The sequence below is a fragment of the Cricetulus griseus genome, chromosome 3 (genome assembly GCF_003668045.3).
Source record: "Cricetulus griseus strain 17A/GY chromosome 3, alternate assembly CriGri-PICRH-1.0, whole genome shotgun sequence".
In the NCBI taxonomy this organism is placed as follows: domain Eukaryota; kingdom Metazoa; phylum Chordata; class Mammalia; order Rodentia; family Cricetidae; genus Cricetulus; species Cricetulus griseus.
Window position 1 is genome coordinate 32,048,305 of NC_048596.1, and position 8,035 is coordinate 32,056,339.

The window sequence follows — 8,035 nt, forward strand, 5'->3', positions numbered from 1 at the left end:
CCTTTAAGATGGGGAAATAGGTTTGTCCCGGGGAAAGTCCAGAAGAATATCATGGAACACCACTTCTCTATCTTCCCATGAGAGCAGGAGGGGAGCAGATGCAAGCTTCCTTTCTCAAAAGTAAGAGTGAAGATATACCAAATTTTCAAATTTTATTAAATGATCCTAAAACCTGTGTCCCTCTCGGTCCCACCTAAAAGCCTGTAACTACCTATGCTGTACAATTGGAAAAGGCTAATATTTGCAAAGTAGAAAGTTCTCCTTAAATATTCCTAGTCACTGTCATTGGCAGCTGCATATACTTTCGGGAACGAATCTTCAGTTTTGTTTTATATTCCATACAAAGGTCTTTCAGATACCCTGACATAATTAGGTAGCTATAAGAGTTTATCTGAAGGAAATACCTAGCCGTGTTCCAGGCAGTTGCACGTGGTATATGATCAGTGAACGACTGGGCTAGTAACCTGCTTAAATTAACCTGTGCACCTATCAATGAGAGAGTGATGCCCTTTAGTTATCCAGCACAATGGGATGTAGCAATTAAAAAAAAAAACCTGACTATTTAATTCATAGGAAAACATAGCAATCATTTATTCAGATTAAAAATAAACAAGATAGAACACCGTACTTTTACTTCTTTACGTCCTCTGGACAGATAGAGTAAAAGTCTCAGGCTACAGCGCCCTGTATCTTGGCAGAGGAAGGGACCTCAGGAGATGCTTCAAGTGGGACAACTTACCCAGTCATCGCTAGTTAACAAAGTCGCCCTAGGACCCGTTCTTCTGACCCAGCTGCCTACCCCAAGACAGCTTATTCACAAACACACAGTCAGTCGCACACAAAACTGGCATTAACGCTAGCAGTGCCTTATCACCAGACGAGTTGCGCATTCAGAGCTCTTAACTGTGCCCGGCAATCGGCTCTGCTGCCTGTTAACCCATCCTATTTCCTTGTTGCCTTTTCCTCTCTCCATCCTCAAAGGGTCTAGGACTCTGGCTCCAATTTGCCCTGCAAGCTGCCCGTTCCGGAACTCGGCGAGAAGACGCTCCCTACCTGTAGGCTGGGAGACTGGCGGCGACAGGAAGAAGTGCTGCCTGGTTTGTGGCTGGAGGCCCCCCAGTCCCCCAGCTTTATAGCCAGCGGAGGCCCGCCCTCTTGTGTGAAAACCCTGCCCACCTCCGCTCTGAAACCAAAGAGGTATCGCCTGTCTCTCTGGATTTTGTGCTCACTTTGGGATTAGAGTTTATAGGAAAACAAATCTATGGTCCGGCTTGGTGACGCACGCCTTTAATCCCAGTACTCCAGAGACAGAGGCAGGTGGATACCTATGAATTGGAGGTCAGCCTGGTCCACATAGTGAGCTCCAGGACAACCAGGGCTACAAAAGTGAGACCCTGTCGTGAAAAAGAAAAGCAAACAAACAAACAAAACTATTTTTAAAAAAACGAAACTAAAAGTGAAAGTGAAACTTTAGCTTTCTTGTAAATCAGGTTTCTTAAAAGAGCCAGTTCTGAGTAAACACACTGAGCTATTTTTTGGGTGGGGGAAAGGGATGGGGTGAGGGATGGGTAAGGTGGGGAGGGTGCCTGTGAAGGCCACAGGTCCACATAGGTTGTCTCTCTTTACAGCTCCCCACCTTGTTTTTTGAGAGAGGGTCTCTGAACCAAGTTTGCAACTGGCTAGACCGACTCTCCAGTGTGCTCCAGGGATCCACCCGCCCCCAGGGTCCACCCCCCCCCCCCCCCCCCCCCCCCCCCCCCCGCCGCGGCCGCGTTCTGTCTCAGATAGGGAGCTTCACTGCTTTTATCGTGAGGGCTGGGGACCCAAATTTAAATCTTCCGTGCTTGAGCAGTAAGTGCTTTAAAAACAAAACATCTCAAGTCATAAGAACTCAGACTTCAATTTTCTTTTCAGAATCCAGACACCTTAATAAATTACTGTCCGACATGGGGAAGGGCCTAGGCCTGGTCCAGGATGATGTGGTAGACTTTGGGGAGCCCCTTTTGAGGGCCTTACCCTGCCTGGGGAGTGGAGGGGGGATGGCTAGGGTCAGGTGGGATGTTGGGGGGGGAGAAAGGATTGACATCTGAAGCAAGCTTGTTCCTAATTTGAACTAATAAAATAAAAAATAAAAATAAATAAAAAACAACACTGCTAACCAAAAAATAAATAAATAAACAAATAAATAAATAAATAAATAAATTACTGTCCGATCCCTCGCCTCTTTCAAGTCCTTTCTGGATATGTGAAGGTCTTGAAGTAACTTTACATATAGAGTTATATAACATAAAGAGTTAACAGGAGACAAACGACTTGGGTTTTAATTCTAGAAAGTAGGTGTGTCTATATAATAGGAAACATATTTTTAAATCGTGGATTTGGTCACTTCCTCAAAGTTCCTCGACATAATGAAACCAGTTGCCTTGCAGTTCAAGAACTTCCCCGTGTCCTTTCCGAATGCTTGTGGATCTACACTGTCACTGTCAGGATCCAGGTGGGGAAGTCTATTCTAGATGAACTTGAAAAAGCCCATCTGGGAACTGGAAATGTGGGCTTTTTCCAAGATAAAGCCATGGGAACTCCATAGGGTATTGTGATATCATTTAGACATCTCACCATTAGACCCCAAAGACCTTCTTCATTCTTTGCTTTTCCTGATTATTCACTACACTACAATTCTAAAGTAGTGCGTTGAGTGAATACCGGGGTGCCCACTGGCTTGGATATAAGGAATTTTCACATTCTCAGAGCTTCTCTATTCTTTAAAGACGATGGAGATGATACTGCATTAAGGAAATATAGAGAATTTGGGACTCTCGATATCATCAATAAAATTGGAATAGACTTTGAAGCCTCAGCTGAGCTATCCCCTCTCCCAAATGCCTTTTGAACCCTCTTAGTGATCTAGTTTTCCCAACTTTAGTGGATGACTGAAAATAAAACATAGACTTTATATGTAGAAGTCTAATTTAAACATGTATATGTGTATGTACACATGCACAGACAAACACATTTCTAGCTAATAGTTCTTTTCTCTGAAAACGATAGCCAAATCCCAGGAAATATTTATGATCTATAAAAATATTTATGATCTATAAAAACTCACTCTAGAGACTCACTGTTTAGCTGAGTTTTCTTGGTTAAATAACAATTTGAGCAGTGCAGATTAAGTCATAGTCCCTTAGTAGTTCCTATGAGGTGAATTATTTTTAAAACTGAAGGGGCAGGTGTTTTGTTTTACAAAAGTATTGCTTAAGGTCTACATAAATAGTAGAAGAGCCAAGGTAACTGAAGCTGTCCCTGAAGCTGTCCCTGGGGATTGAAACCCTGCTCTCAGCCTGCTGCTCGAACTGATTTGCATATGAGTAATCTGAAGATTACCCTCACCTCTCCACCTGTTCCTACACCTCAGACTTATATTTTCCCACGAAGTGAAGTTGATCACGCTCCTTAATGAATTTGGTGCCCTCCAGAAGTAGAAAAGCAGGATATGACTTTAATTAAAAAAAAAAAAAGTTTTATCAACTCAGAATATACTGTGTAAGCCAAAATAGCCTAAGTAAGGGAAAAGTAGCCCTGAAAATGATTTGAGTTTTGTGATTTGGACAAATGAATAGGAAACATTCAGACAAGAGACAAACAGTGGCTAGCCAAGGCTGAATAGTGGGACACGTTGGTCATCTTTAACATCACCATTTCCTGTTCATATCCTATTCATTTGGGGGGAGATTATTTGATGGTGAAGACTAACCATCTCTATGGTAAGGAAATGCACAAAGTGAATTCTGGAGAGAACCATGAATGATCCGCAGGAGAGGCCTACTCAATAGAGGGCAGAACCAGTGTGAGTTGTGAAGGTGTTCTCTCTCAGAACACCATTGTAAGGCGGAGTCTACACTGAAAGGTTGGCTCTCATTCAGTGAAGGGCCTTGAGAGTTAAGGAGAAAGGTTGGATTTTAATTGTAATGCAAATCCATTGTCTGGCTTCAGGCAGAGGAGTCATCTGGTATCATCCTACTGAAAGCACTCTAGCCCGCTGAAGAAGGCAGATGGAGGATCCTGTGTTCATGGAAGCCTAGAACTTTGATGAGAAGCTGTTCTAGATCAGTTCAATTCCGACATACCCGTAGAGAAGTCAAGTCACCTCCCACAAGTCAAGATTCAAGCACCACAGGATGGAACCCATGGCAGAGGCCAATCTTAGGCTAGGCCTCCAGAACTTACGATGGACTAGAGACAAATTAGGATTCCAATGATTCTCCCTGGTTTGTTAGAGTAACTCTGCAGCCCAGCTGCTTGAACCTCTGGCTCAGAGAATTTTCATAGAGACTGCATCAACAATCAGTTCAGTGTAGCACGAATTCTCTTCGGCCTTAATCGTAAAAACCTGGAGTCAGCTATCAGGGGGTGAAAGCTGAAGGATCAGAGAAGCAGATGGGCCAGCCACTAGAGTTCTTAGAGCTCAGACCAAAGGGGAGATCCTGTTTGTACAAATCCTCAGATTGCATCTCAGACTGAATTCCCAGACTGCCCTGAGCTCCTGTCTCCTCCTTCCTTGTTTTCCTCTCTCCGCCCAGCCATATCACTCCTGTCTCCACCTATTAGTGCTGGGATTAAAGACATATGATCCCAAGTGCTGGGATCACCTTTGTGTGTGAGCTCTGCTTCTCCTTTAGACTGGCTCAATCTCATGTAGCCCAGGGTGACCTTGAATTCACAGAGATCCGTCTGCCTCTGTCTCGGCAGTTCTAGGATTAAAGGTGTGTGCCACCACTGCCTGGTCTCTATAGCTAACTAGTGGCTTAGCTTTGCACTCTGATCTCCAGGCAAGCTTTATTTGTTAGATCATAAACAAAATATCACCACAGTTAGCTTTCAGCCCTTCTCCCCTTTGTGGAGGACAGGAGTTGGGGTGAAAGTGCCATGCTCTGACCATAGGTTGGTCATTCTGATGACAAGCTCAAATCCAGGAACTCACAAGAGTCACTTCACTAGAGCAGAGAATACTTCTGTCTCAGGAAATTCCAAAGAATTAGTAGCTATGTGGGTCATATCTCAGAACAAAAGATGACCAAACAATCTTATTAATCACACAATTATAATAGGTTTCTAGGAATTTAATGCCAGTAAATGGAATGGAAACCAAAAGACAGAGAGAGAGAAAGAGAGAGAGAGAGAGAGAGAGAGAGAGAGAGAGAGAGAGAGAGAGAGAGAGAAACATATGTATATATGTCTCGGAGTACCACACAAAATAGGGCAGGCCATCTTATTTTATTTTTAAAAATTTATTTATTTTATATGCATGGGTGTTTTGTCTGCACGGATGTCTGTGCTACAAAAGGATGTCAGGCCTTCTGGAACTGGAGTTACAGACAGTTGTAAGCTGCCACATGGGAGCTAGGAATCAAACCCTGGTCCTTTAGAAGAGCAACCAGTGTCCTTAACTGGATGAACTATCTCTTCAGTGCTAGTTTTAGAGTTCAGGGGCTGTTTTCTAGGGGAGGAGGAAGAGACCAGGCTGCAGTTCTGGGGACAGGAGGCTGAGATTCACAGGTTGAGAACAAGGTCATGTGAATTGCACGGGTTCCAGGAGAAGGAAGTTAGCAGGCCTTCAGTCAAATGGTGCTGTGACATCACAGCTCTCAGCACCCCACAGAGGATCATCTATGAGCTTCCTGCCTGCCAGCTGTGCAGAGCATTTACATACAGCTGGGGCAGACTAGAGTCCACACCCTTATCATTCTTCCCCAGTCAGGTTTATGATTCTTGGGCTGCTATGAAATGCTTCGACTGAGCCACACGAAGCCTCATCTGACTCAGGTTACACTCTGAAGTATAACCGCCCCTGCTCACAACAGCTTTCCTTGAGTCTGTCATCTTCAGTTACTGCATTTCAGTGACAAACCTTGACAAGCGGTAGCATCATTTAAAAAAAAAAGACTATCCAATTAATAAGCTGAAATGCAGCAATCACAACAATTAAAGTATCAGTTATAGCAAAACACATAGCATGCAAAAATGTCAGACTTTGTTGTCTACACACTAGACTACCCAACTTGTAGAATAGTCTTATGAATATTATTTTCTGAAGTTGATTCTACTGTTGAAGTTGAGACATACAGCACATGTAACTTGTCAAAACTCACATGATGGGAGATGCTATAAGTGGCATTCAAACCCAGATCTCTGGCTCTGGTGTCTGCTACACAACAAATACACAGGTGTACAGTGAAATAAGAGTCCTTATCTATTGCCATCACATTGCATGTTTCTTCAGCCCACTCAGTTAAATCCTGAATTATTGTATGCCCCAACAATTGTACCCCTTACAGATATGCCCAAGATAACTACAAAACTAACAATGTTATTTATGACATTGACAAAATAGAACAATCCAAATGTCTATCAATTCTGAATGAACACACAAATGTGCTATATCCATATACAAGGCATTTAGCCCCAACAAGAAATGGAGCAATGACCCATGCTTCATATTTATTTTGTTTAATTTTTATCTCAAATTTATTGATTGTGTGTTTGTGTACAAGTGCATACTCATGCATGGAACACTTATGGATGTCAAAGGGCAACTTGCAATAATGGGTTCTTTCCTTCCACCATGTGATCCCAGGAGTAGAACTGGGTCCCAGGGTGGTAAGCCTATTAACCCACTGACTCATCCCACCAGCCCCTCTGCTACAACTTAGATGTAAGTGGAAAATAGTGTCAAAGTAAAAGAAGCCAGTAAAAGTCATTTCATTTATTTCAAACAGTCCAGAATAAGCAAGTCTTTGAAAAGGCAGAAAATAAATTAAAATGGTTTCTATAGATTGACTGCATGTGGCATCTTCCATAAAGAGAGGTTCTATAGTCTGAGAAAAACAAGCTCATGATAAGGGCCTGGGGGAGGATCCTGTGTGGTTTCAGCCACACAGATAATGAAAAGGTCACCGGGCTATTAACCATCACCGCTCTGGGCAGAAAACAGGTTACACATCTCTCCCTTTGAAAATACAGCTCTGCTTGCTTGACATTGCTGGTTTCCCTAGGGCTTATCTGTGGGCAAGGACCTCCATGCCTCCTAAGGTTGCCTTTCTCACCTTCTCTGCCCAAAGGGGGACTTGGCTTCCCCTGCTGAACATTCCTGTTGGGCATCCTCCCAAAGTGTCAACTCTCACCTGGCTTTAGTAACCACCCTGGTCCTTTCAAGACTATAGATAGCAGAAACTCCCACGGTTGCCATTTATGATCTGCTGAATACTATACGCAGGCAGAAAACCTTGTGTGCATCTAAATATATTATCTCATTCAGCCCTCGAAGCACAATAATCAGATAACTTCAGTCCTACTGCAGACGGAAGTGACAAAGTGAGAGGGTCCTGGTGACAGGGTGGGAATGGAATCAAGGCATGGTTCGTCTGCAGGCATAAACCCTATCAGGGATTTGTGGCCCAGCTCCCTTCGAAAGCTTTTACTCTTGGTAACACACCTGCTCCCACCAATTTTTGCAATTTTCCCATCCGGCTATTGAACTAATAATGTTTGAAATGAAGAATCTAAAATCCAGAAAGAATACCGAGGACTGAAGCTGAGAACATCCACACAAGCCTGGGAGGTCTGTCCCTTGAAGAGGCTGGATGCCTTCTCTATGGTGTGGTGTCAGCCAAGGTTGAGGCAGGGAGCTCTTCCAAAAGAAAATAGCGTGAGCACACGCTATTTCTCCAAACCTTGGGTAGCTAATGGGTCCTTGGGTGTTTCTTCAGAGGTTGGGGAGCATTACTTACTCCAGACAGACATTACTGGTAGTAGTACATAATATCGAAAGGGCATAAGGTAACATGGAAATTCAGTGATTTGCTTTTGTTTCCTGTTTAACTTGAAACTATTTGATGGTGGCAAATAGTTTTTTTTACAGGCTCGGGATTCCGGAGACATTTCCATGCTGCTTCTTCTGCCTTTCCTCAAAAATCATCCGCTAGACTACATCCTGCAGGTTGCAATTTGCGGCTCTGACCCGCCCCACCCACCTCCCTGC